The sequence below is a fragment of the Alosa sapidissima genome, chromosome 17 (assembly GCF_018492685.1).
Source record: "Alosa sapidissima isolate fAloSap1 chromosome 17, fAloSap1.pri, whole genome shotgun sequence".
In the NCBI taxonomy this organism is placed as follows: domain Eukaryota; kingdom Metazoa; phylum Chordata; class Actinopteri; order Clupeiformes; family Clupeidae; genus Alosa; species Alosa sapidissima.
This window is the reverse complement of record NC_055973.1, coordinates 3,259,275-3,274,589: the sequence shown is the minus strand read 5'-3', so window position 1 is coordinate 3,274,589 and position 15,315 is coordinate 3,259,275. Positions and strand designations below refer to the sequence as shown.

Here is a 15,315-nt window from a genome sequence, read left to right as displayed (position 1 = left end):
TTTAGGACAGTTTAAAAAAAAAACATTAGAGTACAGTAAGAATAAGTGCGTCGGTGAGTGCTGTTTTTAACAGTTACTTGTCAGTTTAAAACGGCTGGTGAGTGCTAGGATCAGTAAGACTTGTTGTAAGTGTTCTGCAAGGGCATTAACATGGACGGGCTCCAAGTGGACTATAAAATATATGAACGGCTACTTCCAGCATCTGTGCTGTGTGCAGCTGTCTGTTGGTGCATCCACAAGGGAGTATGCGCTCAGGCCTCACTCTTTCCTGCTCTTTACAGGTTGCTGACTTCATCCACTCTCTACCAGGCTGTGTCGAACAGGCCAAGCAATTCAGAGAAGAGGTAAGCAGTTGCTAGAGCTCTTTATTGTGGCCTTCATTCTGTCAAATCATTCACCTGCTATTTAATTGAATACTAGTTTTTTTTTATCTTTTTAATAATGACCATATATAATATTGTGAGATGGAGTTGGTCATGAGTTGGACATGTCAGCCAGTTTCATTACACATTACTATCCAGAGCCTTTCAGTGTGGGATGAGGGATCCTGTGTTATCTGAACAGCTCCATATGGCATGTGTTGGTATTAGATGGGGATAGGGAGAGAGGAAATCCCATCAAAGACTGTTCCAACAACGTAACCAGTCTTAATCAGTATTCAGAGTGTTCAGCCTCACTTCACCGAGTTCCCAAAGGCTGGGATTCCATTTTCCACAAATGGAGTGATCAGAGTTCAAATGGCTCCTTTAAAACACATCAGTCTTTTTACTATGGAATTACAAGAAAGGCTCTATAATTAAACAGTGATAAACAACATTAAGACATTAAGTGCCACCAAAATGCAACTTCAATATATAGATGGGCCTTTGACTACAGCCAAAAACCAAGCTCATTGATGGGGAAAGATGAGTTTGCTGAGGGCAAGCATGGTAAGGTTGTTTTTTCTGCACATTGCTCTAAAGTAACCTACTCTGATTGGACCCTCTCTCCTCCTCCTCTCCGATCCCAACCCCCCACTCCAGCAAATCGATGGCAAAGCCTTCCTGCTCCTGACCCAGCGGGACATCGTGAAGATCATGAGCGTGAAGCTGGGCCCGGCCCTCAAGATCTACAACTCCATCCTCATGTTCAAGCACGCCGAGGACGACCAGTCCACCAGCAGCGACGCTAACAACACATGAGCTCTCCCCAAGGGACAGAAAACAATACAAAACAAAACCACCCCCTGCAAACAAACAAACAAACAAACTAACCCTAGCTAGTTTGGTTACCAGCCCCTCCTTCCTTCTGTGGAAACACACATAGATCGACTGTATCTTTGATCAACTTCATTCCGAGACCCCCTCAAACCTTGGTGTGTACAGGTACTATATACCTTAAGTCATTAAGGCCTTTGCCATGTGGGGCTCTGTCCTGAACACCATTCTCTACTTGTAGGTCCCAGTGTTTCTTCTCCTCTTTATTATTATTTTTTTTTTTTTTGGACTTAATTTCCAAAATCTGCCTTTTTGAAACGTCCAAACAGACTGTAAGGTGCACAGGTCAATCCACTCACCTGCACTCGGCACACTCAGTTTTCTACATCCTTTTTACACTGATCCTGACCCATGTCGTGTGTACTCGTATTATAACTCAGAGGTTCGGACATGTGACAATCAAGCATACACACTCTCAGTACAGACAATACTATGCTATAGCAATCGGCTGGGTGCTCTTCTTGTGGGGGGAGGGCAAAAAGGTGCTATTTCTACTCAAAACCGAAGCAGTCTAACACATAAACACACAAGCGGCAGGACTTAAAGCAAATGGTACATATTTTGATCTTGTCTACTGACTTAAAATCTAGGAGGTGCTCGCTATGTTGTCTACTCTTATTTGACTCTATTCTATTTTGTATAAATGTTGTATAATTTCACTGTACCTACTGATTCACCTTTATTTATTGTGCAGGCCCAAGGGTGTTTTGCACAGTTGAAGGAAAATAATAATATATGTCTATGAATTTTGAAATGCCAAAATTTGTTTTAAAATTGAAAGAATTTATTTTATAATATATTGCACATTAGAGAAATCTAGAAACGCGCTAGAAACAACAAAAGGAAAAAAGCATTCAGTTGTTGTCCAAATAAATCCCAGGTTTTGTTTTGACATGTCATTGGTAATTTGACGTAGCTTCAAGACTCTGCAGTCTTATAGTTCGTGGTGACATTAGCATCTCCAACTGTACATGGTATTCTCTATTTAGCCTTTGTTTCTGTTGTTGTATATCTGGACCAACCTTCAACAATTCAACAAGGTGAACTGCAAGTTCCGCGCTCATTCTAGCCTCCATTACAATAGGCGAGGTTCCCCCGCTCAAAATATTTGTTCTGTTTCAGAGCAACTTTCGTAATGATTTATTTAATAAACTTGTTATAATGCACAGTTAATAATACGTATAAAATTATATAGGTATATATTTGCTATAAATCTTGACTTAGTGTAACTACAATATAAGAAGATTATTTTGTTTGCTTAAGCTTTTCTTGTAAATGTGGTCAATGAAAGACAGCCAAGCACCAATGAAATGATCAGGAATGTGAAACAGAAACTGTCTTTTATTTTTGTTTTGAGTTTTTGTTTTCCTTCTTTATTGTGCTTACCTTCCTGGGGCCATCTTTATCCCAAAATGAAGAGCATCTGAAAGTGTTGGCTTCTGATGCGTATATTTTCCACTGCTGTGCTGTGCTGTGCAAGACTGCTGGTTAGTGCATGGAGAAACCTACAGGAACAACTCAATGCAACCTCTCAGCTCTGTTAAACATAACAGCGACAACTTGAGTCCAACAAAACTGTTCTGTACATATTTGTAAACCCTGTTTCTTACACTGATTTTACACTTTGTAAAACCAAAAGCATTCAGATCACAACTTCACAACCCAAATAAACCGTAGAAACTCTTGTCATTGTCCCGTTTGTGTGGTTATCTAATCAATGGTGCTGTTGCCTCTCTTGTCTCACACCAAAAATGGATGATATCTTGATCTTCCTGTAGGCCTAGTACACAATTGTTGTATGACGTCAAATAACAATCCAGCCCAAATTCCTGTGGAGTTTCGCGAGTCCCTCTGGGGGGCAGATAATGATGGTTATTTACCATTTCCTCTCGGGAAGCAAAATAACACTGCTTTATATGGATACCCACTGAATCACAATTGCAATGACTCTAGTTCCGTTCTTATGCCCGTACCACCACACAGAAAAAGACCGTCAAGGCACCCAGTAGTGCTCGCATCTGTGAGTTGACATACCAACTGACAGTCTCTCAGCATCTCTGAAAGTGTTAGACCATCCTCTCACCTCCGAGCACATGTGAAAATGGCCATAGGATATGGGATTCACACTAGCAGGTTGCTTTTAATAATCTCACATGAAGAACGGCCTCCATGGTAAGTCAACATTTAGCTTGTCTATGCCTGTAGAGGTGCTGCCAGAAATAGCATCCGTGATTCACATGGTGAAGTATGTGTCCATTTTGTATACTGGCCTTGTAATGATAATACTAGCGATATTAATAAAAAGTCAAAGAGTCAAAGCTTTCATAGAACACTCCATTTTTTGTTGGGTGTTGCATGTTATGATGTATGTGTGGTTATGATTTAGCTTCTTTAAAATCTGCTCTTGATGTCTAGGTGGCCTGGCTGTAAACATAGGTAGAAATGTATGTACAGATATCTAGAACTCAGTTTTAAAAAAGTCTTTTGAGTTCTTTCTCTTAGAAACTGAGTATTCAACAGAAAAGACCACAGGTGAGGGAAGGTCTAATCCTTGATCACTTCAAACCTTTGTGACTCAATGGTCAGGCTTTTCACACTCAAAATACTTTGTTTACAAAAATGCTGAAGAAGTGCTTCCAAATTGCTCTAAGGTTTCCCAGGAGAACCGGGATGTGTTCCAGAACACTCGCAGGGTTCTCAGGCGCCGTGTATAAATTGTGTTCCCACGGATCTCTAAATGGAGCTGGTTGAGCCAGCTGCACAGGAGCTGAGTGGAGTTGGGATTCTTGAGGATTCACCACACACACACACACACACACACTCCTCCATGCTATCTAATTAGACGTTTCCTCCGAGGGGCTCATTTGAAAACCCAGGCTGGCTCCCCCAGTAATGGCAGTCAGAAGGAGCCTGATCCATGGCTACTGCAGTATTCATTTGATTAATATGAGACTGGAAATTAAGTTATAGATTTTTAATGGTAAGCATTTTATTATAGCTCTGTATGCAGACCCACCACACACACACATACAAACCGACCCCTACCTCATCACCAAAGAGACATTGTGGACACAGCTGGGGTTCTGCAGTTTCTCCTTATTGCTTGGTTATTTCAACACAGTGTAGTACCTTACAAATAACACCCTTTACCTTTAGAAACACATTGTGATGCTTCACTGACTTACTTAAGGAGAATGGAGTCTTGGATGTTGTCGTGGGTGCCTGGAATGCCTGGTGTGGTATGGTATTGAACTACAGTATGTGTTGTTATTGTTGTGGATAGGATCTTTTCGTCAGTTTCATCGGTAGAAGTTGGTACCATTCTAGTGCTATAAATGATGCCGTCACAATACATGGTACATTGAAAATTGAGGAAAGGGGAAATTCCTAAATCATGTTTTTCATTTTTCTTTTGTCACCAGGTCTTGAAACTAGAACAGTACTGTATGTCTTCAGCTGAGTTGTCACACAGTGTTGTCCTTGACAATCACCATTCATACTGTTTTGAATCTTCATTTCCACTTCACACAATTCATATTTTCACATTTCCCTGATATGCTCTCGTTTCCCCTCTGCCTGAGAACAACTGTTTCCACTCTGACATTACTGTAGTCCCCGATCCTATAATGGAAAACAGAGTAGCAATCATGCCCCAGGTCACACTAAACCCTTTTTGCACATTTGCAGAGGTTATTAGTGTGTTGGGTAATTGCAGACCTCTCTGTAGACAGCTTGGGGAACTCTGTCACTGGCCATTTTAACATGCACTTAATATTGTGGGCGCAGGCCCCCAAGAACAAACACTAAGGCATTTTAGCTGGACGGCAGCCTGGCGCTTAGGCAAAGAGGTAGGCTATGTTAAATACGGCTCTGCCGGGATCCAGAGGAGCACCAGGGAGACTCTTAAAAGCAGAATGCAGTCAGTGAGGTTCAGGAGGAAGTGGAGAAGGATAGATGTAGGAGAGAGAGAGAGAAAGAAAGAGAGAGATGTCGTTCCTCCCTCTCTAACAGCACTATATCTGGCGGCCAAGATTGGGAGCTAAGGCAGACGCAGGATCTCACTTCAAAGTATTCGCAGGGTGTTTTTTTTACCCTTAATAAGAGCCTTCTCTCGAGCATAAAGGAGCTCCTTGGTCTGTGCAGGGTGGCTGCCCCAGCAACCTGAACCTTGTTAACCTCAAGCGGCTTCCAGCGTCAAACATGGCTGCCCGGCACAAAAGGGGGCTGGAGATTTGAGATTTCAGAAACAGCAGAGCTTGTAAGACATGTAATGCTTTTAGGTTTCCATATTGATTTTGCCAACCCCCTTAAGAACCAGCCACTGGAGAGTCTGCACATTAAGGTCTCCCTGCAGAGGTCAGCAGGAAGAGCCTCCGTACAAACACACACACACACAAACTAATCTAGTCATATTCTCATTGTTTTTGTTAAATTTGGCTTCTTCCCAAGGGAAAACACAGGTTATATTTCCTCACTGTGACCAAGAGGACCCATCGTGCTTGCATTTATAGTTAGTTATATTTGCCATGAGCCTCTTGGCCATGAGAAATCAAGGGAATGTTCAACACATTTGCTTTGCTTTATAAAATGCAATGTCTTATTTAGGTGTTCTATATGTAATTTGTAGCATTCTAACATCACCTGAACTCCCTCTGGTGTGGTCTCTCTGGTGAGCCTTGTTGTAGGCATTTGGGGATGCGTTTCATTGTGATGGATTGAGTCATGGAAAAATAACCAAGTTGTAGCCAGCCCTGAATTCCACACAGCTGTCCACCAGAATGCTGCACGGCATTCCCCACTTGCAGTGAAATATAGCTCTATTGGAGACAGATGGTGAGGCTTTTCATGTCGCGTTTCAGTTGGAGGTTAATGTGGTTATGAATGAGTTCACTGTGCATATGTAATGGGTAAGGTACCATGTAACTGGTCATGATTGGGGTCTGGTGCGCATCCGTTACGCGGGAGCTGATGGAGACCATCATTATGTCGACTCAGAAAGAGCAACTTAATCAACTTACAGTCATCAGTGAAATTTTTACATCCAGTAATGTACACTCAGGCAGCATGTTAGCGGTATGACGCAAGGGTAGAAAGCGACTCACACACAGCAATGACATGAGGGGCAGCCTGGCGTAGTAGAGGGCGTCAGGTGTCTTGCACAGTTGATTCTTCCGTGTTCTTTTTTTTTGCGCTTGTCCGTCAGTCATGCCTATTGCAGATAATATATGAAGCGTTTCAATGCGCTCATTCCGACCATTTGCGTCGATCTCAGCGGTTTACATGACTACTGCACATCTGCACATGGCTAGGGCTGGTTTCACTAGAAAAGAGTTAAGAAGCCAATTATTCAAATCCTGCAGCAATTTCAGTCGATGACTGCTCTGGTATCATAGCAACAACACCCAAGAAGCACTGTAACATCAGCAACACCCCCATACAGCCAGCACAAAACTCCCTGTTTCAAACTCCGGCGCACGGCATCCTGACAGACACTCCCAGGAGAATCAGCGCGAGCGCGCCGAATATAAGGGAAAGGCTCTTTCGCGAGAAGACACGTCCACATAAAACGATGGGCGCACAAGAACGCACCACTGAACTATGCCTGTCAAACAGTCTCCACAACAAGGAATTACGTGGAGTGCCTGGAATTTCTATAACAGCGCGCTATTTTCATAGTCGAGGATAGAAACTTTCGTTTTTAACACCCTAATTATGGGATTTGAATTCTATTCCTCATGGTAAGTAGTTTCTGTCATTGTTTCCACCATACTCCTGGATAAAATGTACAGTATAGGGCCGCTCTGTTGTTCGGTTACTTCGTTTGTATGAAATATTTTGAATGACTTATCTCCTCTTACAGCAGGCTACTCTTCATATTCTCTGTTACAGCTGCAGGTTTTCTTAATATCTTGTCTATCGATAATTACATGTTTACACCTTACCCCCTAAATGTGTTCATATACCTTCACAAGGTTCGCATTCACAACACTCTATATAAATCGACAGTTTCCAGATGTGATATGCATTCAGGAAAGTACAACAACGCGTGCCAGGCAGAATTTGCGCCCATCCAACGCACCAACAACTACATGATACAGTGTTATTATTAACACAAAATATATTATTTATAATCCATTGAGTTGGCAGTGTGTTCAATGATTTTGCACCTCTGACCATAATTCCTCTGACTGGATGCCAGTATTTTTTCTCTTGGAAATGTATTCGTGGCTTGATTTCATAGAATAAAGGCTCTTCTATATGGAGATTACTGAGGGCTGCATATATTACAACAGAGTTCTTGCCTGACAAGCATATTATGCCCTAGACTATGCCACACCACTATGACTGTTACTTTCCTTTCAACTCACCACATACATTGTGAATATGCAGTGAGGTGATGGGGGATAAACAGTTCATATGCAACTGAAGCCTTAACATCAGGAAAGCTGGTTGCTTTGTGTGCAGCTGGCTCTGTAGGGTGGAACTTGGTGTGGCGGTGCACAACACATCAAACTGATGACACCAGGGCGACAGCAACATCAGCTGTAATAAAAGGCATTAAGCTGTAATGTCTGTCTCTGTTGCCTAGGGGCAAATAGATGCACTACCAGGGGTGCTTATTGGCAGCGAAGCAGGGCTTGTATTTATTATGCAGTCAAGGAAAGAATGGGGGGCAGTGGGGAATTGTTTTAACACTGGGTTTAAAGCCATTAAAAGAAACCATAAACACATGCATGAAATGCTGTGCCTTTGATGGATATGCTGTTGTGTAGTTCACAGTAGGTCTTTTTTTGGTCTGAGTACGCTGATGGTGTTTTAATGTTTGAAACACTTTAGATAAGTAGCCTACTCAGGCAACACACTCTTGGAGCATCATGGCTGATTTGCATGAGATTTGCAAGAGCAGTCTTAGCCTTGTGTTTGTGGTACACAGTGGTGGTGGATGATGACCCTGACGTGAAACCTTTCCCATACACATGGATGCGTGAGCATCTCCCCACCCACCCACACACACTCCCCCTGTGACATGGGAGGGCAACGTGACAGCTGTCATGAACAGTGTAGTGACTTACCTACCTGTGGTGCACTGACTCCTACAGCCACCACAACAGTACAACACAGCACAACGCTAGCGTTAGGGTAATGCTCTGCGTCTCTGAGAGAGTCAGCAGCCAGTGGCATCAAAGTTACAGGTGTTAAACACTCGTCACAATTCATGTAGAAACTTGAAGTAACCTCACATGAATGCATCAACATTGTTTTGATGGAGAGGGAATGATCACCTTGATGGAGTTCATGAGTCTGATAATTGTCTTGTTTGGTGTCGGTATGTCTAATTGATTTTTTAACTGAATAACAAACTGACTGATTCCACTATTGACTGTGCTCATGTCAGGCATGTTAGTAGGTGTGGTGATTGTGAGGATTACCTCCATGAGAACATGGCATTCAAGGCCAATATTTTGCTTGTATGCCGTCTCGAGAGCTCAATCTCATTCCCCTTGCAAAAGAATGTTGTGTTGTTGTCAGGGATAGCAATCAGCGGATCTTCCTCTGGCTTAAGATCACTCAGAGACAGATCACTCACTCACTGCAACCACATCAAATTGTGTTTGTTAGGAAATCTTGAATTTCCCCTGGGGATCAATAAAGTATCTATCTATCTATCTATCTATCTATCTATCTATCTATCTATCTATCTATCTATCTATCTATCTAAAACCCTTTGCACTTCAGTGCATAGTGTTGAAACTATAAATAACCAAAAATAGCACGACATGTTCAAATGAGCCATGACAGGAAATGTCTGTAAAGGCTATACATCATTTGAACCTCTCCAAAATCTGCCTTGAACAATCAAGTTATGATCCTAGGATGTATGTTTGATACAGTATCAAGTTCTATATACAGTATATAGTATACAGTATCAGAATCAATTCAGTCATTATACTCTTGAGAAGTACTGGGGCACTTTGCTCTTCTAATTAAACTCCAAGAGCATTTTCATGTCATAAACACACTGCATCTATTGCATACTTCATGACATGCATTAGATGCTAGATCTTGCATTATGCAACAGGCCCTTACATAACCTAATTATTTGTCTAAATAAATATCTTTCACACGATAGTGCAAGGGAGACGTATGCTTAAATGGGTCACATTCTAGCAACTAGCGTGAAATAAACAATTGCCTTCCTTTTCAAGGAAGCAGAGAAGGAATGTTTTGAAAGCGCATTTTCTTCCCGAATGGAGGCGGGTATTCACAACGATGGCCACAGTGATACAGAGACACCGCGTGTCGCCATATGTCGGATCAGCTTTGTTTAATATTGAGTCATCTGGGGCCCCTTCCGCAGCCACAGTCAGGAGACATCAGGAACTGTCTCCATCAAGTCTTGTCCAGAAGGGCCCTCGCCTCCTCTCCCAACAATCGCACACACACACACACACACACACACACACACACACACACACACACACACACACACACACACACACACACACACACACACACATAATTGAGATCAATTCCATCATGAGTGCGCAATTGGGCGGCTAAGGTTCTGATGAAATATTGCAGCTGCCTCATTACATTTCGTGATGACTGCCGTAAAGATGGGGGTGTCGTCGTGAACCTCAACGTTCCCCCCTCAGTGTCTTATTTCAGCCACAGTTAAGCCATGGATAACCCCCTCCAGAAAGGCATCTCCTCCAGGTTTTTTTTATTTGATTTAAACAATGGAGTGGAAAGTAATAGGGGACGTTTGTCATTCTTTTCTCTTCCTGTCATTCATTCCTCTGTTCTGTTCTCCTTTTGTGTTTGACAGCTCTGGGTGTCTTGCATGTGATATGATGCCTAAGACAGGAACCCTCATCGTACGTCATTTATACAGCATTGGAAAAGCGACGGTCAGGCCATTTCAGGACATAATCCTACCTTGGAGCTTAGAAAGCTTAGATGATGGACTGATGCTGTCACTTTGTTGAATGTTAACTGAAAGGCTGTGTTGGTGGAGGAACTGCATTGAGCTGGATTAATTTATATGGAATTATTTCACTATAACTCTGAGATGACAGGTCATCTTCCGATGACACGTCCTGGTTTATTTTCCCCTACCTCCCTTATCATGTGGGCCTTGGTGAACACGTGGAAAGGTCACCCTTTGATGGGAACAACTCTGCTACCTGACTACAGCGAGTGAGATGTCATATCCTTTTTGCCCGCCTGACTGCCTTCTTTGGTCTGTTCATGAACCTGACAGCCATTTTCCTGTTTACAGGTATTCTGTTTTGTTTTGTTTTATTTTATTTTTGTTTGGTTTTGTTTTTCTTATTATTATCATTTGCTTTGATGCCGGGGGGTGCAAGCCTTTGGGTTTTGTAGGAATCCAGAGAAGAGATTGACAGTGCTTCCTCATTAAGTATGTTTAGGAGGTTTTTAACATGAAACATGAAACCAGATGGAACTATCAAGTTGGTACGTGATGAAACTAGATCTCAATTGAATAATGAATGCTTGGCATTGTACCGCTTAATACATAATGGATCATCTGATACTGTAGCTTCTTTTTTTTTAATTGAGTTTTCCTTGCTCGGGGAATCACATCATTTACATCAGTTAAAATTTAAGGTCAGAAAATAACAATTCTTAAAAAATAACAAGTATTTTGATGGTTGAAACAGTACATTAGATCTCATCAGGTGTCTTGTACATTTCTATATGCATTCCCCCGTATATGAATGCATGTGAACATACATTTAGACACGCGCACACCCACACACACACATACATACATATACATATATACACAGCCAGATATCCATGCAAGCGCATACGGAAATGCATAGATGTGCAAGTACAATCTTACATTCTTGTATGTTTACGCCAGCACACGCAGTACATACATACATACATGCATGCATACGGAAATGCATACATACACAAGTGGCTACATACAAATATATATATATACATAAACACTAATTTACAATATCTCATATACATACTGTACAGGCCACAAGTCTATCTACACATGAATGCATACATACCTAGACTATACTTCTTCTAAAGACATTGATTATATTAACGTAAGATATGGGATGTGTGTTCATCAGATCATTATTACATTTGAAACATCGCAGTCAACATTTATCGTGTAATCTAACTATAGCATGCAATATTACTATAGATTTGTTTTTTTTAATTTTGCACCAAATGTTTGGGGTACCTGTGTATATGGAGTTAGACATTTGTTCTAGACTCAATAAGGTTTCAAATGTTTGTAGCCATGTTCTTTCATTAATGTTGATAGTGGTCTTCCAATTGACTGCTATGACCTTCTTGGCACTCATCAGGCCAATAGATACAGTTTTTTTTTTTTCTTGAAGGGGAGCCAGTACATATTGTCCACATAATTAAAAATGCATAATTTAGGGTCTAGAGAGATCTTTTCTTTAGTAATCATAGATAAGTTTAATATGACATTATTCCAAAATGTTTGTAATTTGGGGAATTCCCAGATCATGTGGAAGTAGGTTCCTTTCACTTTGTTACAGTGCCAACATTTGTCATCGTTATATGAACCCATAAGTGCAAGTTTCCTTGGAGTATAGTATATTCTATTGACAAACTTAAAATGTATAGTTTTATTGCGTGCAGAATTAGATATCTTATGCATTTTCTGCCAGATTGATTGCCGATACTGTAGCTTCTAATGCTTTGTTCTGACTGTGTTTAGTGTACTGTAGCTTCAGTGAGACTTTTAAACAGGCCTAGGTGAGCAGATGGCAGATGGGAGGAGAAGCCTGGTTGGTTGAGAGCAGCTGTGTATTTCAGGTGAAAGAAAGTCTCCCTTTTTTCTTTTCATCTAACAAATCTGTAATACAGTAAAATGTGAGAGGGGGTGGGGTATTCTTATCCTATTCTTCAGGACTGCAATCCAGGGGAATGCAGGGAACAATACATTATAACTACAATAAACTGCCTGACACCATGATCCATCAGCTTCCAATGAGTTCTGTTCTGCTCAAACAAGTTCATCAGATCAGGCTGGGGCCAAACATGATGATGGTGTCAAACTGATTCAGATGTTGAGGAATAAGGACACGGTGGTCGGAAGTAGGCCTACCACACATATGCCTCTGCCATTTCAGTCTATAAATTAGCTTTTTATTTTGGCTTCTCATTCCAATGCCAAATTCCCTGGACTCTTACAGATACACAAACCAAAACCACCACAGAGGTCATACACTGGAATGGAATGCTGGTTTGGTTCATTTGTGTTCCCTGTTCATCTTCTAAATTGGCACCAGCGCTCGAGCAACAGTGGGCCCTCGGTCCTAACGGGCTCTACAGTACATTTGTCAGGCCAAATGAAGAAAAATGGCTGCCGTGCTGCAGCAGAGCAGAGCCCACCTCCGTCTGCACTGTCTCCCCACAATGACACGATTGATGAGCTCGGGATGCAGAAACTCAAATATATACTCGCCTGTAAGAACTGCTCTCATTGGACAGCAATAGAAAAGATTAATTGGCCCATTGATGGCATTACTGCGGTGGATTGACTACCTCCTCATAACTCTGTCTGCTCTTCCCACTCCAGTCCTCTGCTTGTGACCATACAAGAACCATTACTGGTTCTTCACTTGTCATTGAGTGCTACTGGTGATGTTCTTTGTAGAACCAGATAGTGTTTTCCCCAAACGTACTCATGTACAGTTTTTGTTTCATAGCTGAATGCATTTTTCCTCAGTTACGGTGTGTGTGTGTGTGTGTGTGTGTGTGTGTGTGTGTGTGTGTGTGTGTGTGTGTGTGTGTGTGTGTGTGTGTGTGTGCGTGTGTGTGGAGGAAGTTTTTCCTGGGGAAATAAAATGGGGGAGAAAGTGTGTGTGTGTGTGTGTGTGTGTGTGTGTGTGTGTGCGTGTGTGGAGGAAGTTTTTCCTGGGGAAATAAAATGGGGGAGAAAGTGTGTGTGTGTGTGTGTGTGTGTGTGTGTGTGTGTGTCAGTGTGGTCCTCTGGGGCCGTTGAAGGATTCAACTTGTCTGTTGTCATTAGCCGAGGCACCAGGTGTTTCAAGAGGCGTCTGTTAGTCAGCCAGATGCCAAACCAATTTAGCAACCGGCTGCGTCTCACATTTGCCCAATCCAATAAATATCACATTCAATTCCCCTGCATTGGTCTCAATATTATAATATATTAAAAATGGTAACATTAGCAATTTGCAGAGTTTAAGAACATTTTAGAATGCTCTGATGTTATGTAGACTGTATTTTAATAACTCACCACAGAGTGGGTGTTTTCCAGTGGATTCTAAAGAGAAATGGCATAAGGCTGACTCAGACACAATCAAATATTAATGATTCATAATTCAAATAAAACCCACCATATATTGCATCCAGAGCTAGCTTTAACAATAGGCACGTGATGTGGGACAATTCATGAATAAATCATACATTGCGCCAGTGCTAAATTCAATGGTAGGGTGCTGTCAACCCCTAAAATACAGCTGATTTTTAAAAATGCAAACAGCCCAGATGTGGCTCAGAGCAAAGCCAGATCTGGGACGAAGTCCACTACTATAGGTCTTGTGCTGGGAGTCCACTACTATAGGTCTTGTGCTGGGAGTTAGTTTCTATAGTTCTTGTGCTGGGAGTCCACTACTATAGGTCTTGTGCTGGGAGTTAGTTTCTATAGGTCTTGTACTGGGAGTTAGTTTCTGAAGGTCTTGTGCTGGGAGTCCACTACTATAGGTCTTGTACTGGGAGTTAGTTTCTATAGGTCTTGTGCTGGGAGTCCACTACTATAGGTCTTGTGCTGGGAGTTAGTTTCTATAGGTCTTGTGCTGGGAGTCCACTACTATAGGTCTTGTGCTGGGAGTTAGTTTCTATAGGTCTTGTGCTGGGAGTCCACTACTGTAGGTCTTGTGCTGGGAGTCCACTACTATAGGTCTTGTACTGGGAGTTAGTTTCTGAAGGTCTTGTGCTGGGAGTCCACTACTATAGGTCTTGTGCTGGGAGTCCACTACTATAGGTCTTGTACTGGGAGTTTACTACCATAAGTTAGTGATGGGCAAATGAAGCTTTGGTGAACCACTGAACCACAGCAGTGTGAACCTAGTGACACTAGCTGAAAAGCAAAAAGATGGCCGCCACACATACATTTTTCAACATAAAAGTCCTTAGCAAACCAATATTTTTGGTTACATATACTGGTTTGGGTAAGGACTTTTATGTTGAAAAATCTACATGTGGCAGCCATATTGGATTTTTTCATTAGTGTTGCTAGCTTCACACTGCTGTGGTTTAGTGGTTCACCAAAGCTTCATTTGCCCATCACTACCATAAGTCTTGTGCTGGGAGTCCACTACCATAAGTCTTGTGCTGGGAGTCTATTTCTATAGGTCTTGTGCTGGGGGTTAGTTTCTCTAGGTCTTGTGCTGGGGGTTAGTTTCTCTAAGTCTTGTGCTGGGAGTTAGTTTCTATAGGTCTTGTGCTGGGAGTCCACTACTATAGGTCTTGTGATGTGGGTTAGTTTCTCTAGGTCTTGTGTCTGTACAAGCCACAGTATATACTTATACTTATACTTATACTTAGCTGAGCACTGCAACTTAAGTCTTTGCATTTTTGTTTTTAATTGATCCTCATCATATGGAAATATGTATCCACTGTTATTAAGATGTGAGTGTAACTGAGATTAACTCACATTGAAATCTAAACATGAGAATAGAAGACATACCACTGGTTTGATTTTACCATAGCTGGAAAGACACACAAAACCTGTTCCACCAGGTGTAAGAATGTGCCTGTGGTTCTCTGTAAATCATTTCTCTGTGTTCTCTGTGTTCTCTGTGTTCTCCCTTATGCATTTGGAAGAGAGAGCGGATAAGAAAATGCAAGTGCTTCAGGTGTTCACATCAAAACAGAACCTCCACACCTGTGGAGCGTGGCTAGGTCTCTCTGACTCACTCACTGAACACAGGCTGCCTTCTCACTATTTCTGTAAGTCACTATTACAGTAAAGCATTTGCAAAACACAGAGAAAACACTGCACATCCAA

The 15,315-nt window shown here is 41.8% G+C and overlaps 2 protein-coding genes across 4 annotated transcripts in view; both read left to right on the top strand.

The window, feature by feature from the left end:
• LOC121688071 (lethal(3)malignant brain tumor-like protein 4) overlaps window positions 1-1,094 on the top strand; it is an 87,057-nt gene extending 85,963 nt beyond the window's left edge. Inside the window, exons 19-20 of the mRNA XM_042067404.1 lie at window positions 282-344; window positions 1,023-1,094. The gene's annotated coding sequence lies outside the window, so the exon portion shown is untranslated. The remainder of the gene's footprint in view (window positions 1-281; window positions 345-1,022) is intronic.
• A 98-nt stretch (window positions 1,095-1,192) lies between these two features.
• The window catches only part of tmem200ca (transmembrane protein 200C, genome duplicate a), a 20,744-nt gene continuing 6,621 nt past the window's right edge, over window positions 1,193-15,315 (top strand). The window contains exon 1 of one of the 3 annotated variants that reach the window (XM_042067406.1): window positions 1,193-3,428. The gene's annotated coding sequence lies outside the window, so the exon portion shown is untranslated. Of the gene's footprint in view, window positions 3,429-6,746; window positions 6,995-10,390; window positions 10,540-15,315 lie in introns of those variants that run through there. The other 2 variants (XM_042067405.1, XM_042067407.1) reach the window with 2 other exon arrangements.